The 19823-nt window shown below is 39.8% G+C and overlaps 1 protein-coding gene across 7 annotated transcripts in view; it reads left to right on the top strand.

Annotated features, from left to right (window-relative positions):
• Positions 1 to 4974: 4974 nt before the first annotated feature.
• Positions 4975 to 19823, top strand: part of adarb1b (adenosine deaminase RNA specific B1b) — a 137107-nt gene continuing 122258 nt past the window's right edge. For 4 of the 7 annotated variants that reach the window (XR_014869771.1, XM_085135212.1, XM_085135209.1 and 1 more), the window contains exon 1: positions 4975 to 5285. The gene's annotated coding sequence lies outside the window, so the exon portion shown is untranslated. The remainder of the gene's footprint in view (positions 5286 to 19823) is intronic. The other 3 variants (XM_085135216.1, XM_085135213.1, XM_085135214.1) reach the window with 1 other exon arrangement.

Genomic DNA, 19823 nt, shown 5'->3' with positions numbered 1-19823 from the left:
CATAGTTGCCCAAATTAACCGAGAATGACCTGTCAGCGAGATAAGATTTTAAGGGCAGTGCCTCTAATAACCACAGTATGTGTAACAGAGTTAAAAATACATCAGAAAAACGTGCACTTACCTGTTCTTAATTATTATTTTAAGTGTGAATTTTATCATTTTTTAAATTATATTTTATTTCGAAAACCCAGAAACCGGATCTCACTCTAACGTTTAGAAGCTGCCAAGGCTTCCGCTCCTCACAGCGCGCGCTTGCACTGTGAAGGTAAGTTCTGTAATGAGAGGCTCTGGCATTTTTATGGTTTCTGGTGTGAATGGTGTTACATAAGTTGTACATGTCGATGTATATATGTTCATATTGATGTTAGAAAGTTTCTGTGTAACCGAAACAAAGGCTGGTTGCTGTTAAACAGTGTTTCTGCCGTATTTATGCTCTTTGCCAGTAAGCTTTTGTCAGCCCCCTAGTGGTTGCTGCGCATAGCAGGAAATGTGTTTGATTTACTGTTTTTCTGTGCTTTTTGTGATGTTGTTTTACATTGTAGGAGCTACAATTGCTGGTACCATCAGAAGACACCTGTTGAGTGTGTTTTATGTCTTCTGCAGGTATGTGAGCTTGTTAACAGTCATTTTGTCTGTAAAGCACAAGCAAGTGGAAATGTAATGCGCTACTGTTAATTTGTCCACTAGAGGAAAATATTTAGCCGGTGATACTTCTGTTATCCTTTTATTTTGTTTTATACGATTGTGAAATGTATTTTATTAGTCATAAGATTTCTTTTTTTTGTATACAAGTTCAGTGTGACAGACTGAAAAATGGGAGAAATTATTATTTTCCATCTTTTCTTTATTAAAAAGTTCATTGTAAGTCTGTCGACACAGCGCGCGCTTGCACTGTGAGGGAGCTACAATTGCTGGTACCATCAGAAGACACCTGTTGAGTGTGTTTTATGTCTTCTGCAGGAATAAATCGTGAAAAGCCAACCTTTCTGAGCATCTGTGATTTTTGAAGAGCTGGAAGCGTTACATATGCTCAAGTCTTAGTAGAAGAATGTTATGATCCACCATATCAAAAGCCAAGGAAAGGTCCAATAAAACCAGGAGCACAGAGCGTCCAGAATCATTGCTTACAAGAAAGTCATTGAGAACTCTAATCAAGGTCATTTCAGTGCTGTGCTGTGGCTTAAAGGCAGACTGAAATTTCTCGGCAAAGTTGTTCGCGTCTACATACGCCTGAAGCTGAGAAAGAACTAGTCGCTCCAGGATCTTGGACAGAAACGGAAGCTTAGAGATCGGTCTATAGTTCAAGAGATCATAACAATCAAGATTCTTTTTTTTCAGAATAGGCTGGACTACAGCATGCTTAAAGCCAGTGGGACAGATCCAGAGAGTAGAGAAGAATTCATTAAGAATAGAGTGCTCGGTCCAATTACATCAAAGCAGCCCTTAACAATGCGTGATGGGAGAATATCAAACACAGCATTGGTGTTTTTCAGTTGATCAACCAGCTGCTTCAGAGTTGAAAGTAACATGGGCTCAAAGTGATGAAAAGTTGAATTACACTTGGAGAAGAAGCAGACGAATGGGAAGACTTAAGAGATGAAACCTTATCTAAAAAAAGAATTTGAAAACGCTCACCAAGAGCTTGTGAATATGGCAAGGGCATATCAGAACTGGGATTAACAACAGAATTAAGAATTATAAACAGCATACGGGGGTTGTGACCATTAGCCAGAATGGCTTTGGAAAGAAAAGATGCCTTAGCCATTCTAGCAGCAGTTTGAAAATTTGAGCGGCTAGTCCATAACATATCATAAGAAACCTGAAGTTAATCTTTTTTCCACCTTCTCTCATCACGGCGACAAACACAGCGTAAAGCACGCATAATATCATTTAACCAGCAATGAGAGTAGGTTCTAGAGTGCTTCATTTTGATGGGAGCAACAGAATCAAGAATAGAAGAACAAAGAGATAACAGAATATTAGCATAACCATCAACTGAGCAGAGAGAACAGTATTTGGGTACAGCCAAATCAGGGTTAGATGAAAATAATTATAACAAAATATTAGCATAACCCTCAGATGAGCGAACTGAGCAGCAGTCAGGAAACATAAATGCCGAATCCAAAAAAACCCCCAGCAAACTTTGACACAGCTTCAGAGCTGAGTACACGTAGCGGACGAGAAAGAGCTCCAGACTGAGATCCAAATTGGGAAATGGTCAGAAATCCCAGCGTCATTTATATTCTTAATACAGATATCCAGGCCATACGTAAAGACCAAGTCCAAAATATGGCCTTTAACGTGGGTTGGTTCATTTACCCACTAAAGGAGGTTAAAAGAGTCAGTTAAAGCAAGAAAGTCTTTAGCAAGCAGGTGTAACAACAGATGTGTATGTTAAAATCACCAAGAATAAGAACAGAGAGAACAGAATCCAGGTTTCCGTAAGGAATAAACCATCAAGGCTAGTAGAGAAGAAGTCATTTAAAACAAAGGTCTTATTTACCAGCGACCTGACATTAAGCAGTGCCATCTGTGGCCAGGGTACTAAGTCACCTCTAGAAGCATGACGTAGAGTGCTTAGATTGCTTCAACAAACTCCCCATCGGCGCGACGTTATTCAAATCCGAGCAGGAAAGCATGTAGCAGAAAAGGCAGAGGAGGCTTGAGGATCAACCGGGTAAATCCAGCAATTTAGCGTCAGAGCAATCCAGGGAAGAGGGAGAAAATGATGGAGTGTCCAGGTTAGCATGTACTTGGTCCGTAATTCTGGCTCTGAGGAAGGCCCTGAGACTGACGCGACGGCCACTCCTTCTTCCTCGCTTCCTGTAGCGTTTCTTGTGGAGATTAGAGAGTGGTAGGTAGGAGAAGCCGAAAGACGAATCCAGTTGTGGTAGATTAGCACTGCCCACACTCCAGCAGGGGTCAGCCCGAAATGAATGGAAAGAACGAAGATTTAAAAGTGTTTGCCTGCCATATGTGATCAGTGCACAGCCACTAGATAAACATACGACTAGAAAAAAAAAAAACACAGTGCCAAGGTCCATAAGTGAAGGTAAAGGGAAAAGGGAGGGTAAAAAACATCGAGACAGACACAACCGATATTGTGCAGTGTGTTGTCAAAAAAAAAAAAAAAAAAAATGTGGGAATTGCACATGTGGAGGACATAAGAAGGTCTACTGTAGGTAGATGGGATACACCAGGGTAAAAACACAATGCTGAAATTAATAAAGGAATGAAATGGAACAAAGGAAGTAAAATAAAATACAAGACACATGTTGGAAAGGACTACCAAAATAAAACAGGAAGTAACTGACAGACTTGAAAAGACACACAGAATGCTAGTCTAAAACAAGATTTAAATATTAGCAAAATATTGTGATAAAAAATAGATCAAAATATAAATATAAAAACTAGGTATCAAGCACGAAAAAGAAACACACAGAAATTACAATAATAAGAAACCCGAAGGATATAAATTTAGATCTAAGAACAAAGCTCATAAACGATAATCAAAAACTGGAACAAATAACTAAGACTCTAATTATTAAAGAATATACACAGAGAATCAATAATTAAGAGGCCTAAAGAACGATTCTAGAATACTACTTACAGAAATTACCGGAAAGCTGATTAAAGGAGTTCAAACTAAACTGAAGAAGAAAGGTGGACATAGCAAATATTGACTGTGAAGCTCATTAGAATTGCACAAACTCTGTGTATTTTTTTATACTTATATACTTGTATTCCCATGCATGTTTGCACATGTTTCAATACAATGATGTAACGGTTTTCAGTACCATAACATGTATGACCATTTTGTAACACTTTGTTTTGGCTCTTCCTTATGTCTTGAAGAGGCTGTGCCTTCTCCAGCGTGATAATGTAAATATGAATGTGTTTTTTAATGGCTTGCTGGTATATTATAGCTGACGTTGCTCGCTGGACCATGTTGTGGTACAAAACCCTATTACATGAAAGTACAAGCCAGCCCTAGTTCAGCTTCACTTGATGTGTCTTTTAACGCAATTACTCTCACCTTAAGTTATTTATTGGAAGGATTATTTTTAAACTATTATTAAAACGTTAGAATTTATTTTTTTAAATGTACATTTAAAGTGGACATAAAAGTTGACATTTTTCAGAGGATATATCAGAAACATAACACGGTAATTTAAAATAATGACGTCAGACAAATTAGCCAAACGACTGTGATTTCGACTCAGCTAAATACACATTTCATTAATTTTTTAAAAATTAATTTTAGAAAATAATAGGTATTCAGTATTATTGTTTATATATGACAACTTCATAAATCAAGAATTTATTAGATAAATAACAGGAATATTGTTTAATTTTCAATCATTTTTATTATTTATCTATCTATTGTGTGTTATATTAGAGTGGGTACTGTTGTGTGTACAATGCTTGTATCTGACAGTGTATGAAGAAAATGATTGAGGTCCAGTTTAAGGCTATCTTGAATACTGAAACGTGCAAACTTATTCCAGTACAGTCCAAGAATAGAAATATGAACTTGGATATTTGCATAACTGATTTGTTTTTAAGTGCTAAACACTAAACAGTGTTTAAAAGTTTCGGTATCTTTATTATTTATCTATTTATATTGTTGTATGGTTGTGGGTGGCGTGGTGTGATGTCTAAAACTGCTTGCATCTGACAGTGAATGAAATAAGTAGCTGCTTACTTACTCTAGTCCAAGAATAAAAATAATATTTCAGATATTTGCATAACAGTATGCATAAAACACCCCTGTAGGAGCTTTGTGCAAACTAGATTTCAAACTAAATCTCATGTTAAACGCTTTTAAAGTCAACAGTTACTGAGCGTTATGTCTTTGACCTCCTCGCCGTGTGTGTGTGTGTTTTTATATACGATGTTTATTCTAGATGGGTTCATTGCGGGCCTTTGTGTTTTATTTTGAAAATCTCAAGCGGAAGCTTATTACTGCTACGGTAACTTCACGGACGTCTGAGGGGGGTAGGACATCCCTGACCGACCTGCACCGACTCCGCACCGCTCAGCGGCAGTAATGCAGCGTTTCCTTCCCCAGCCGCGGCAAAACACGGAGCAGAAGAAGGAGGCCGACGGCAGGCTGTGAACACTGCGGTACATGCGACCGTACAGCCGCTCTCTTCAGCCTGTGCTCGTTTTTCTTCCACAGCGGCGACGACACGGAGGAAGACGAGGCATCTGCGTTTGGGGTTTGAAGTGGCGGACGAGATATAAACGTATCCTGAATTCACGGCTTCCCGTTGAGGCCATCAGTAAGTATCCGTTCTGTGTTATTTTGGGTCTGCGGTGGATGAAACATGCTAATGTGATTTGGGTTCCGGTTGTGTTTATATAATATTAGGCTGGTAATCCTCCGGAGCAGCGCAGACGTTAGGGCTCACCGGTCAGAATTACATGAATAATTAGCCAGGATATGCCCCTTTTAAATAAACGCGTAAGCCTTTTAAATTCACCTTGCTGTTACTGCTGTTATCAGCTTTACCCTGTCAGTGCCTGTGAAGGTCTGCTCAGGAGACTGCATCATGCACAATTAACAGTGATATCGTACTACAAAGCCTGTGCCCGCTGCAGCACGCTGGGCTGTTACGTTATGCAGGTGTGATTTTAGATTCGCTGCTGTCCACGAGAAAAACATGCAACATAATCCACTCACCGTGCACGGCGAAGCCGCCTCCTTTCAGGCTTGTTGTCTTGTAGAAGTCATTTATGTATAAAAGTGTTATAACAGTATCAGAGGCGGACTGTAGTAAGGATTCAGGCCAAGAATTTGACTTCATCTCAGGCCACTCTGTTCACTAACCCCCGTGGACTGCTTGTTTTTTTCACACTAAACCTTTACTGTGCTCAAAATAATGCACTTTATACAGTGCGTCTGTTACTGCAAGTGAATTACTTCTAATACGACTGAAGGGATGTGGAGAGAAAGTGTGTAATCATAAGTTATCAGCAGCAATAATTAATCATGCTGTTATTAACCTGATATTAAAAATGTATTTTTAAATTTCATGACCTGCGTTTACAAGTGCCAGTTTAGTAGCTTTTTGTTTGCCTGCTTGGGAGGAGAGGACCCAGCTTCCAAAAACAAAATGCCTCAATCCTCAGACATGTAGTTATACAAGGTCAACGACACAGAACAGTGAGCCGTTTGACCTTAAAGGTAGCTCATATATGCAAATTATCACCTTTAAAGTTCAGCAAAAGTGTACAAAAAATCTCCAAAACTGAAAAAAAGCTACAATAATTAAATTCATGTGAAAAAGAAGAAAACATGAAAAAGTTTCTGGGCATTTATTTATGGGACGCTCTCTAAAGATCCTGCCACAGCATTTCAATCAGGCTGAGGTCTGGGCTTTCTCAGACATAGATTTTCCTGATGTGCTCGGGATCGTTACAGTGTTTGATGACTCAGTTTTGGCAAAGCTTTATCTGTCGGATGTTTGACTCTAGAATACTTTGGTATACAGAAGAAGTTATGGTCGATTCAGTGACGGCGAGGTGCCCAAGTTCTGCGGCAGCAATGGCACAAATCATGACCCCTCCACCACCGTGCTTGGCGCTTGGTATGAGATGTGTGTTTATTACCAAACATGGTGCTGCGTATTATGGCCACACATCTCCACGTTGCTGTCATCGATCCAAAGGATGTGGTTTGTTCAGAAGCAACTTTGCAAACCTAAGCTGTCCTGCCATGCTTTTTTATAGAGATGAACTCTTTCTCCTGGCAACGCTTATAAATCAGTTGTGCCTGTTTAGTCTTTTTCTAACTGAATTGTTATGAACTTTAACATTTAAGATATTAACTGACGCCTGTAGAGTCTGTGATGTAGCTCTTGGGTTTTTTGCCCATCACTGCACCGTCTGAATTTGGGTTATATTTGCTGGGACGTCCTCTCCTAGAAAGATTGTGTCATTCTGATGACACACCTGAACGCTCCACACCAGAAAACTGCCAAAACATTTGCTTTAAAGCTCACGTTTTTGACTGACCCATCCCCTCACTGCACCTTAAGCAGCATTTTTCTCTTTTTTTGTCTCTTGTCCACCTGTCTTTTTCATCTTAGTGTTCATTTCAGGCCACTTAATTAGTATTGACAGAGAGGCAGTTAGACTTGTGATGTGCTGAGAGAGACGGCATCATTGCATCGTGCAGCCTGTATCTAGATAATACTGGAACATACATTCTTACGGGACAGAGCAAGTGTGAGGCGCCTTTCAGATTCAGTTACTCTACAAAAGTCAAGCTGCCTTGTACAGTCAGGCCACTGGGCGCTCGTGAAGGCTCACAGTCGGCCACTGAATTGTATAATTCCAAACAAAACTTGGTAACATGTTTCCAAAAATTGTGCATCTCGTTTTCACAAGTGAAAGAAGCCTTAGATGTCTTCACATGACATTGAGATTATGCCAGTAATACAGAGCTGTCTCAGTGTCTTTTTCAGGTATGAATTGTTAGAAATTTCTTGTGCTGAAATTCTCTTTGCACTTTGAGCTGCGCTATATATGTGGCTTCACTGTTTAAAGTTGATTAGAGCCAGATGGATAATTAAAACATTGCTGATTTTTAGGAGTTTTAGGATTGCACTTATCTTGTACCACCAGTATAAACCTTTAGTTTCCATAAACATCACTTTGCCATTTGAAAAAAGGTTTGGTCTGCAGTTCTGCGAGTTTGGCCCGAAGGCACATTTTTCATGCAAACTTTAAGTGGACTCTGTTATAACTGTCAACAAAGTGTCAGCAAAGGCAGTAAGAGGCAATTCTGACATGTGGCGATGCACGAGTACCCCCGAACGGTTGTTTGCGTGCGTGCTTGTTTTCATACCGTCACCATGGCAATCAAAGACCGTCTGAGTATGTGTATGGTTTGCGGTCATGTTCATTCATATAAAGCAAACATGTTTTCCATTCCTAAAGGTATAGTAGTGGTGATTTGTGAGATCTGGCTTAAATGACTCACAATTTCCTTTTTACCAGTGCAGCACAAGTGGGATTATTTCACAGAACAGCAATGCAGGAGAAGCATGCTGCTGACAAACACTCGTTTTCATTTAAATGAATTACATGGCATCTGTTTGCAGCTCTGTGAGACAAGCCACTTTGCTGATTTGCTGAGTTAAAGTGAGTAAGTGAGGTTTTTGCAAAATCCAGCTGCAGTAGTCAGCTAAAACAGAAGCCTGTCAGGGCTACCTTAGCAAATACTCCCAGCAACACTACACTAAGCCTCACTACATGTTTCATAAAAAAAAGTGCTGCAGTACTGCTCCCTTTGCTGAGGTGACAAGTTTTGAGTAAAAAAGAGCTCAGACCGGGTGCTGCTGACCGCATGGCTAACTGTGTGTGAGCTGCAGGAATGCTGCATGCTGCTGTATGAGTGAACCCATGCAGCAGCAGATGCAGCAGCAGCAGGAGAACAGAGGCTGCTGCTACTCACACTAATAATTTGTTGCTGGCTGTCAGCGTGCTCTCCTTTCATGCTCCTGTAATGCAAACCCAGAGGCAACAGAACGGCTACCCATCACCTTCACACAGCCCCGTGTGGGCATAGCAAGCTTCTGTCAGCGATCCATATGTTCCCTGCCTTCTGGACGCTGGCGTACGAACCCCGGTGAACGCACCAGTGCCCATTATGCGGATAAGACTCTAAAAAAAGACAAAGCATTTCTTTAGGATTTGCAGGCTAATGGGCACTGATGAGAATACACATTTGAAGGGAACCACAGGGACCCAGTGCAGCGTTGCTGAGAAAGTGCTGAATGTGAGCTTTACGTTCACGCTGTTTTGGTGTTTTCAGCTCCTGCCACAGTGTCAGGAATTCTGATGTTCGGAGACCAAATGAGCCACTGCCAAACACCAAACTTGGCCGCATTGTCTCACTGGCAAGAGGAGTACCTGCTTGAATGATGAGTGGCTATTTTGAAGCAAAGTATTTGAATACGCAGGTTGGATGAAATGGAATCGCTCTGCATGCCTTCCCGAATATGTTTGCTTTCCCCAGCAGGACTGGGTTAGTGCTGCAAAAACACATTTCACCCTGGACTTGCTGTACGAATGGTGTGCAGGGACATCAACTGTTCTCCTGATAACTGTTGCAATTGCACGGGGGGGGGGGGGGGGGGGGGGGGGTCCTCCTCATAGTGCGATTATATATTGTTTTCATATATTTTTGGTTTTTTGGTGAGCGGTTTGAAACGAACACATTTCTCGATGGAGTAGAACGCTCTAGACTTCCCCGGTACTGCTTATCAAGCAGCTTCTGGTAAGCTCTGCATCTTTTGTCCTGTGCACTTTTCCTGAAAAACACCAGGCATCCTGTTTTCTTCTGCCTCACTTAGTTATTGATTAAAGTAAACAGCAGCTAGTATTTCAGAGTGTTGCGTCAGCCCGTCAGTCTCGTCAGCCCGTCGGGCTCTTGTGCGACACTTTGCAGACTCAACACCTTTGTCTCGTTCCTGTTTTGACCAAATACGAGTAAAATTCTTCTTCTCGTTTTGAGTTTTAAGAGAAAGATATGATACTGAGCTGAGATTAAAGATGGGTTTGCCTCTGAGTGAGCAGAAGGATATGACTATCTGACTGTATTTACAGTACAGAAGGCAGCCCTGACATGGTGAAACTATTTAAATCAAGCTCAAACAAATGCAACATTTATAAAAAAGTGCAGGAATTTCTCAGAACTGCAATCTGGAAAATGGAACTGAATGCAATAATTAAGCTGTACTGTAATTACAGCATTTATGCTTGCATGCAACAGCCTGTGTAATAACTTCTAAACAGAGTATCACTCGATACACATCATAAACTTGAGAATGATAATAGTTTGCATGCAGAAAATAATATACATGCATTCATGTACAGCTTGTCGAGGCTTACTCCCCAGCCATTACTGACCACTGTATGTTTTTGTCTCCTGTGTTAAACACATTGAGTTTACATGTGAGGAAATGTGCTGCATAAATAAAATTGACGTTTCTATTGACAGTCAAAGCCACACATATGATGTAACCGCAGAGATAAAAGTTCACATTGTGTTGTTTTTACCTTTTCAGAAGTGAATTACGAGTACAAAACAGGTTTACAAACACATCTCCAACAAATGCTGGGGCGCTGTGTGAGATGTAAATAGTAGGAGAATGGAAACTCGATAATTTATTAAAAGTAGTACAAAGATAAGAGGAAATGTTCAAACTGAGACTGTTTATTCTGGAAAATAAAAAGAGTTGTGAAGTCTGTCATTTTATTTTTCTTAGTGGTTTTTGTTTTGTTCACCGTGGCATCATTTCAGTAACAGACAGAGGCGCTGGCCAGCACAGAAACAGTCCACTGCTTTGGGGTCAAAGGCTAAATTGATTTTAGCCTTTTAAAAGAAATCAATATAAAAATGCATTTAAAAACAAATCACGCTTTCTGTTTTGGGTTTGAAAAGTTTGATTTCTTTCTTAAAATGTTTCCACAAATCAGTGAATGTTGCTAATTGTTGCCACGAGAGGAGCACAGTTAGACTGGAACAGCTTTACTGAATGAGTGCTTTACGTAGTGAAACCTCAATCTAAGATGTTTTATATAATTCTTATTAAGCAGTAATAAGAAAGAGTTGTTTTGAAATTATTATTACCACATTATTTATGGCTAACGTTGTAAAAATCTACCATCGTTTTCGAGACAGGTTGCCAACAGCTTTACGTAAACTGGTCTCTTCTGCGGTGCAGTGGTCCTTATTTTAAAGCTATTTGACCAGCTGTCACGCACCCCGATGTTTCAGCAGTGTAGCAGGGCAGAAAATCGCTAATAATTCTGCTGTGGTCATGTGTGGATCTGTTGTTGGTTTGTGCGAATTCTGCAGTGACGGTAATGTCTGTGGATGTGTGGGTGATTGAAAGGCTTTGTAAAGCGCTTTGTCCTCTTCGGCTTGAAAATCATGGGAATAGAGCATGAACACAGCCCGCGTACCATGCAGTCCATGTCAGTTTCATATCTTTGCTACAAAATAATGAGGCCACAGATGACCTTGCTGTTTCACGTTTCACTGCAGCTGTCAGAAATGCATTTGTTCCCCGTCCAGTTCAAATTAGAATTGCAATCGATTTTTGACTTAATTGCACGCAAGGGGAGAGTTCAATCAATTAATCAGTCTGTGTAAAACATGCTTCTATACGATAATGTTTGCTAAGGGCTACTGTTCTGTGAGCTTACAGTAGAGAAGGCTGATGGCTGATATTAGTGTAAAGATCTTTGTTGCAGTGTTAGATAGTTGTGGTTTCTGTTATTAATTTGAATTACAAACTGAAACACTGGAGATGACAGGTTCAAGGGTATAAATTAATCTATGGTATGTTGCACAGATATAATGAAGGTTTAACAATGCAGTCTGGAAGTCTTTCTGCTCTTGTCACATCGTAGGATTTTTTGCTCAAGCTAAATTTAGGACCAGATATGGTTTCAAGTTTTTACATAATAATGCCAATGCGTAGGAAAAGTTGTAGCATAAATACCAAAAGCCTTTTTGATGCATTGCTGGATTTGCTGACAATACCCCAAAACCCCCAGTTCATGTTCTGTCCTGCTGCTTAGTCACTACAAAGTGTTGGCTTTGCAGTTTACCTTGATGTACAAGGCACGTCATGCAAAGTGCACTTTGCATAAAAAAGAAAAACAATCCCGCAGGTGTAGACGCTTTCACCCGTGTCACCTTGTAGTGTTATGTGCTTTCAGCATTTCTTCATCACTTGGGAATATGGGTCATTGTATGGTCTCTTTTAGAACTCGTTCTCAGGACATGCTGACCCAACCACGTTAGAAATTAGACGTGCTTATAGTCGTTCCACGGGGAAAGTTCTCTGTCATGACAGAGAAGAGGAAGGGAGGGGCAGAAACATGTTGAAAAGTAGAGATAATTGAGATGTTGATGATCTCACTTTATGTTGTACTCAATAAAAACAACATAACTAGTTAACAAATGAAGAAAGATGTACCTTGCTGTCCACAAGACTGGTTAATTACACTGTAAAAAGGATGCGAATGGAAAGTTGCACAAGCCACTCCTATCTGATGTTGGAATAATGTGCTGGAACAGGTTCTGGATGCTGGGTGAGGGAGTGTGTATTTCCTTTTTTTTACAGAGCAAAAATCTGCCTCCAGGCCATGTCCACACTAGTATGTTTTTTAAATGCATAACTTCTGCCATCCACACTACTCTGGCATTTTAGAAAAACCCAGCTTTTGGAAATGCTAACCATTTTTTGAAAACTCCAGGGCTTTCTGGATTAATAGTCTCCAAATGTTTCCAAAGAAATGGAGACTTTTGGAAACAATGACACACCTACAAATGTTTCACTGATTGGGGCATAATTACTGGGATTTTACCTCGCTTGATTCGTCACACTCCTTAGAAATGTAATAGTCCCAGAAAAAAACAGGCATCAGCCCTGACTGTCAGACGTTAATTCAGTCTGAATACTGAATTCCTACCATTGCTCGCTGTGTACAGTTAACTTATGAATATTATTATTCAGCTACTAACATGGATATGCAGTGAGAGTGTTGACTATAATGGTCACATTGGTATCTCCTACAGGCCTGCAGTCAGGTTGCCGTTGTGGCAGTCGTTAGTGTTGGTTAGCTGCTGGAGAGACTCGTATCTAACATCTTGAACTGTGGCTGGAAACAATACCATATTTTCTGCACTATAAGGGGCACTTAAAATCCTTTAATTTTCTCAAAAATCGACAGTGTATGAATTCTGGTTGTGCTTACTAACGTCGAACCGATTTTATGTGCTACACGGCGCTCAAAAATGTTTTAGTACGACTTTGGTAAGCTACGAAGCCGCACTGCTTTATGGATTGTCGGAGCATTACGGCTACCGTAGTCAAGGGGCCTCGCGGAGTAATCTGGGTCCAAAACTCCGTCTCCTTCAGGTCCCCAAGTCAAATGAACACTGAGAGTTAAAAACAGTCTGAATTCTTTCATCTGTAATAAAATGATCAGTGTTTCTGCTTTACCAGGTGTAACAATTAAGTTTAACATCCAGGCATCCATGAAAACAGAATTTATTACATTTAACGGAATTAGAAGTTAGCAGGAAGTTAGCTCGCTAGTTTCGACCTAAACATGATATAGCATGTTCTGACTGAGAGATTTGTTAAAAAATTAAAACTTACAGCTCTGTTATCACTTCCAACATAAATGAAGACAGAAAACTAAACAGCAGTGACGTTTGTAGGTTTACTGAAGTTGGACTAGCTGGTATATAATGATGTGCTATGTGATCCCTAGCGACACACTATGTTAGCATAGCATAACCACAGTGAAGCTGGAGGATGAACGCTAACTTTTTTCCACTCAATAAAAGTTAACTTAAGGGTTCCCAACAACATGGGAATAGAGCAGCTGCGAGAGAATTCAACATTAATAAATCAATGCAAGAAGAACGAGTTGAGTAATGTTTCACTTATATGACTGTTTTGTTTCACTTAATGCGCCTTATAATCCGGTGTCTCCTATGGTCCGAAAAATACGGTAGTTGTTGTTTTGGGTTTTTGCAGATCTCTGAGTGCTCTAACCAGAACCCACTGCAGATAGAGAGGTGCAGAGGCTGCAGAGCACAACAGGGACTACTGTCACGACGGTGGAGCTGAAATCCATCCACACATTAAGACACTAGCTGGAGAGGCAACCGATTTTTCTCCTTTGCACATTGTCTCAGAGAATGTGGTTTTATTTATTTAAGCAATAAAAATAAAGCACAGGTGCAACTCCTGTGGCATGCATGCTCACACATGCCCTCTTGCTTTCACACATACAGTGTAATTCTGTGTGAAACGTTGGGTCGTTTTCGATTTCAGTTCAACACTTTAAAAAAGTAAACACATTACCAAGGATGCCAAAGACAGTTTTTTCTCCATGCCTTAATCCACTGTGGACCTACATCAAATTACTAAACTAGGCCACGCAAACACAGAAGTTGTGCCAAAGTAATCTTAGACCTTTCCGTCAGAAACAGAAGCCTAAATGGAGGATTTGTTTGTGTCGGATTCTTTAGTCCATGGATGAGCGTGTACTGAGGGAAAAGACAACAAGCTGTCATCTTGGAGAATGACATGATATGGATACTTGGTAAGGGTTTTTGCAAAGGAAGCAGCACGACCCTGGTTTGTATAGCCGAGACATAATGTGCTTGCCTGAAGTGTGCAACATCGATGCTGCTCCATCAGCCCTGTCACCAGATTGTGAGGAGAGAAAGTTACAGGTTATTGCCGTTGTTCATATAGCAAACATTAAGCAAGACACTTGTGTGTGCATGATGTACATTAGTCTCACGTTAGGGAAAACAGTAACCTTTAAAGGTGAGGCGTTGGCTATGTTGTGAGTGTGCACAGATGGCGACAGTTGAACACGAGGAGAGCCTGCACCTTTTCAAAGGTGTTTTATAACCTCTTTCTGCATTCGCTGGAGATGAGTTCTCAGTGAAAACAGAAGAAATGGCGAATGCACATGCCAGACACGGTTATCACCAGAGCGTAAATGTGACATTACAGTCAATGCTGTACACACACATGCATGTTAGCACTACAAAGGGCAGGACACGGAAGACCTCTGGGTCTGCGGCTCGTCATAGTTAACTGGATCACTCAGCTGCAGAAATGCTCCACAGGCTAGCCTTCAGAGTATTGACAGGTATCAGGTTCACTAGTCTCTTTTTGTTTTGAGTATGTGTGTGAACAATTGTTTAGCTATTTTTTTCTCCACTCCTAAAGAAGGAGGAGGGAATTGTCAGGTCAAGCTAAAAAAAAATCTAATTTATAGGTTGATGTGTTGCTATTCGTGGTAGTAGTATGACAGAGAGTATGTGCAGAGATTTTTTATCCATCCTTTTTCAGAGTGGTGTTCCTGCAGGATTACCTTTGTTGGCTTAAAGCTGTGCAGCACTGTGCCAGATTTCCTGCATGGGGCCATTTTAGATGAGTGATAGATAGTTATATAGCTGATCTGTGGGAAATGTTACTTTTTTAAGCTGGTGTGTAGCAGAGATATAAAAGTTTGTTTCCACCAATAGGAACCCCATGTTTAGGTCTATTAAGCCAGCCTGACAAAAGTTTCCCTGTTTAAACACAGAGCGAGAAATCAGCTCGTTTGAAAAACAAAAACAATGCATTTGGATATTTTTTACATTTTTGCACAATTGCTTGGCTAGAGGTTTCTAAATGATGCAAAAGTCAGTAATTTGGATCTTTCAGGCTAGCATGAGAATTTACATTTTGTGTCCTTTATGAAAAGACTCAACACAGCTGTCAACCATCTGGATTATAGCACACAGCATTAGGCAATGATTTTAGCATCACACACCAGGAAAGTAGTGGAAGTAGTTGGAAAATTTGCATTATCTCAGATTAAAATAAACAGACTCGATTCATTTCGAAGAACTGGTGTAAAATTGCCTTGAGGCGACATTTGTTGTGATTTGGCGCTATATAAATAAAATTGAATTGAATTGAAATCACAGATGCAGGGGTGGGCTTTCCTGTCCTTTATAGTAACAGAGTATGAACGTGAGTTACGACCCAATGCAGTCACCGAATCTGCTGTGGTAACTGTAGTTATCCCTCAAACACATCCACGGTGTGTTCGCAATCCCATAATAAGTGTTATATTCTGAATATGTGTGCTATCACAACATCTTTTGAGTAATACGATGTGTCAGTATGGACATGGTTTACCAGTTAGGGCTGACTTTTTATGGAAGCCTGGACTCAAGCACTGATAAAACCAATTAACAAAAATATAAAACTTTCATTGTCCTTGAAATTCGCTACTGTGATGCATTGTGGGATTTTAATGCCAGTGTAGTGTCCTGTGCTTGCATACTCTATTATTCCCTTAGAAATAAAATGTGCCTCACATACTATTGTGTATGCATTAATAATATTAATAATGATAATAAAAACATCTGCAATATTTTAGTTTATTACATAATAATTTTCATTGAAGCTGAGCACTATCTCAGTCAGCAGAAGCTGCACCTGCAGGTCGCTGCAGGCAGTTTGAGGAAAAACATTCTTCTCCCGTTAGCTTCTCCTTATTTGTCAAAGTCAAGAAAGCTGTAAACCATCAGGTGATGTTTTTCACATTTAGAAGAATTATTAGTAGTAGTTTTGCAATTTATCTTAAGGTTGTGCATCCGTTTGAAAGTTTGAATTCATCAACAGGAGAACACATGAATAAATAAAGTGCATGATACTGTAGGGGGCCTGCTGTATTTCGCACTCATTCAGAGGTGCATCAACTTTGCGATGTAGCAGTAACTTATTTCATTAACTCTGTGATTGTTAATTAGGTACTTATACTTGACAATATTATGTTAGTTAATCATAAATATTTGTCCAGAGTATCAAATTATTAAGGGTTTATTTTGTTACAAAGAAGCTTCATGTCCACAATCATTTGTTTAGCTTAGCAGCCTGACTCATTAATCTGGCTAATGTATTTAAGTGTTTCCAGCATCACTGGGAGCATAAAGAGAAAACAAAGCTGCTGTTATTTTTAGTCATTACCAACAACAGCGCCTTAGTAATTTGATGAATTAACGTAAAAACCTATACGGGCTCACATGTGTGAAAAGCTGCAGCGATCAGTCGGTCCTGATAAATGGTGCGTTCCTCTTTTCCCAGTTTGAGCCTCTCAGATGATTCTTACATACATACAGGTTTCATCAAATGTATTAGAACATCTGTTCTAAAAACAAGAGGGCACAAATATTTAAGTCTGTCAAACTTGTTTAAAACTAAAAATGAACTTTATTCACTCTGAAGTGAGGAGTTAATCGAGGCTAACTTTCAGCCACTAAAACTAATTTCATGTTCAGGAATGCAAGTAAATAATTTAGCATTTTAATCAAAAATGAATAACATGCTGTACTGTTTTGTTTTTTTCAGTTTTTTTTGTAAACAGTACATTTTAAAATTCAGGGATAAAAACAAGAATTATATTTTAACATTAAAAATACAGTTTGGATTAAAGAACTTGTGCACACTGGTTGAGTAACCATTAGCTGGGAATTTAGGGCAGCTGTGGCATAAACCTTGCACCGGGTGGTGGTCTGATACATTTACTCAGCACTGTATATCACAGTTAACTGAAAACTGTCTCTGAGGGATCGATTGGCATTATTTTGTGTCTTTGTGTATTTTACAGTCTAAGCCTCTGTAAATATTTGGAAGAATTTTCAAATTTGTGAGATTTAAATGTATTGAAATTCTAATTGTATTTCATATCTATATCTGTATCTGTAGGTAGTTTATATATATTCCTTTTGTGTGTATTTATTTTTAATATTTTCAATATTTATGTAGAGATGTGTATATATGTAATATATACTATAATATATGCTTTTTATGCACCTTGACAACTTAAATGTTCCTTATTTGTGTACCAACCAAAAGAAAATCTAAATCTGTTTCTCGTGCTATTCAAAACTGTAAGTTGCAGGATAAGAACGAGTGTGGACACATGCCACATTTAATGTAGCAAACACAAAACTTCTGCAGTATTCAAGTAGTAGTTGTACTACTAGGTGGCCTGGTGGCTCAGAATGAATCTGTTAGAGGGTTTAATCACTAAAAATGTGTATAATAGTTTATTTTTGTCTGCTGTCCTTTGACTTTATGTGCAGGATAAGAATATAAGTTATATGTGTGTTAAAACCAAATGGCATGTATCAGTTTTAACAAGTATTTTACGTTTTTACTTCTTAGCCTCGTCACCTAACCCAGTTAAAACATATTATTTTAAAGGCTTTCCCAGATCCCAGATTCTCACACTCTGGATGGAAGTGAAATGCCCCCCCCCCCCCCCCCCCCCCCCCCCCCTCTGTGTGAACCTTTATCACATTCAGATCTCCAGAGTACTGGAAAAAAAATACCCAAAAACATGTTGCCTCACAGTGAGCTGCCAGGATAAGTGCAGTGTTATATGTGTTTTTCCTGCACCGTGTTGGGCAGGCTTTGTGAGCACATACACGAGAACAGACATTCGCACATAGGTTCACGTCATGTGGATCACCCCAGAAAACACGGATCGGGTCATATATGTATTCACTCTGGACTATTCTAAGACTATTAATAATGCATGCACAGGGAATAGCTGTGGAAACACATATTTTTTCTTTCTAGTTTTATAAGTACTACTCTTCTGCTTGGACACAATCACAGTAAATCCGCTGCCCACAGACAATGAATTCTTTAAGTGAGTCTGCAGCTGGATAAGTGAATGAATGAAGTACCGTCTCTTCCCTGTGCCTGTCCTTTTCATATTCATCAACCTTCTCCTTTTCCTTCTTCTTCTCCGTATTCTTTGGAGCTCTGCAGAGCCCTTGGTGATATGTCTATATATAGAAAAAAGGAGGAGCTTTATTATGAAAAATAGAGTGCCTTTAGTGCGCCGTCCCGGGGACGTCACCGGAGCTCTCCATTTTTTAAAGGGTTAATGATGCGCACATACAGGCTGTGGAGTGTTTTGTCTGTGCCGGACTGACTCAGGGTGACGAGGTCGAACTTTGGCAGACAGACTTCCTCAATTAACCACAACACCTTCTGGCTAAATGCCCTTTGTGAAAGGACAGTCTTTCTAGCACCTCCCTTGTGTTTTTGCATGGCTATGAAGTTTAAGAAGTGGGCGAAAGGTGAACGATTGAGGGTGGAAATATGTTGTCAGTCTACTGGAGCCCTGTTTTGGACATCCATGGGAGAATTCCAGAAGATGTAATTTATCAAGTAACCAATTAAACTCTATACTGAACATTTAAATATTTTTAAGTTATTAAAAAAATCAAACAACTGCTTCTGGTTGTTTGATTGAGCTCTAAAATGTGCCTAACTGTATGACTGCCACTGTCATATATGATAAGAATGCATTACTCGCTACCAGGCATAGGGATGATAAAGCAGGGGGGTTGTTTTTGAATAGTTTTGAATAGTCAAGTAGTTCCCAGTGAATGCTGAATTAATTGCCAGCTCTTGTGTTTATCATTATCATAGTAAATATGTAGGTCAGTGTACTTATTTACTTTATTTTCATGATATGATTTATCTTGCCATTTGTTTAAGTCCTGGCTGGCTTTTCAAATCTACTTAAGGATAAGTCACCTCACTCTTTTACTGGGGATTGGGCCTCTGTGTTAGCCTGAAATAACTGCCCGGGGCAGTAATCCAGATCGCTGCCTAGTGGTGCTTGCCTAGAACAACTCTGGTAACAATCATTTCTAATACAGAAATGTAACTAATTAGCCCGATGTGATAATGATTACTCTGTGGCACCAGTTCATCCAATAAATCATCTGTTTTTTCTCATGGAAGCTTTGGCATTTGTTAATAATCGGAAGAAAGTTCTTTAGTAGGTCTGTCACACCTGCTTACGCTTTCTAAACTTTGATTGGACGGCAGTTTTAGTTAGCAAACAGTCCATTGGTGGCGTTTCTTGAAATCTGCAAGCGATGTTGATCAGTGGATGAAAATGTCGGTGTCTTTCTCTGGTCAGCTGTTTGTAGAGGTGATAGAGATGCTACACTGGAGGATAACACGGTTCAGAGAAAAAGGAGTTGGGAGGGGGGGTGCTGGGAGCAGAGCATAGCAGGTGCTGCCAGTCCATGGGGGCATATTTGTGTACTCTGCTCACTCAGTGGGAACATTTTAATTTGATCCCTTTGTTTCTATAAAACAGGTCAGGATTTGTTCTGGCCCTGGGCAGTTTGTGTCAGCGCTTGTAAAGAAACTGTTGTACTGATGCAGGAGTGGTGCGTT

The sequence above is a fragment of the Neolamprologus multifasciatus genome, chromosome 16 (assembly GCF_963576455.1).
Source record: "Neolamprologus multifasciatus chromosome 16, fNeoMul1.2, whole genome shotgun sequence".
Lineage (NCBI taxonomy): Eukaryota > Metazoa > Chordata > Actinopteri > Cichliformes > Cichlidae > Neolamprologus > Neolamprologus multifasciatus.
This window is presented reverse-complemented; position numbering and strand designations above follow the sequence as displayed.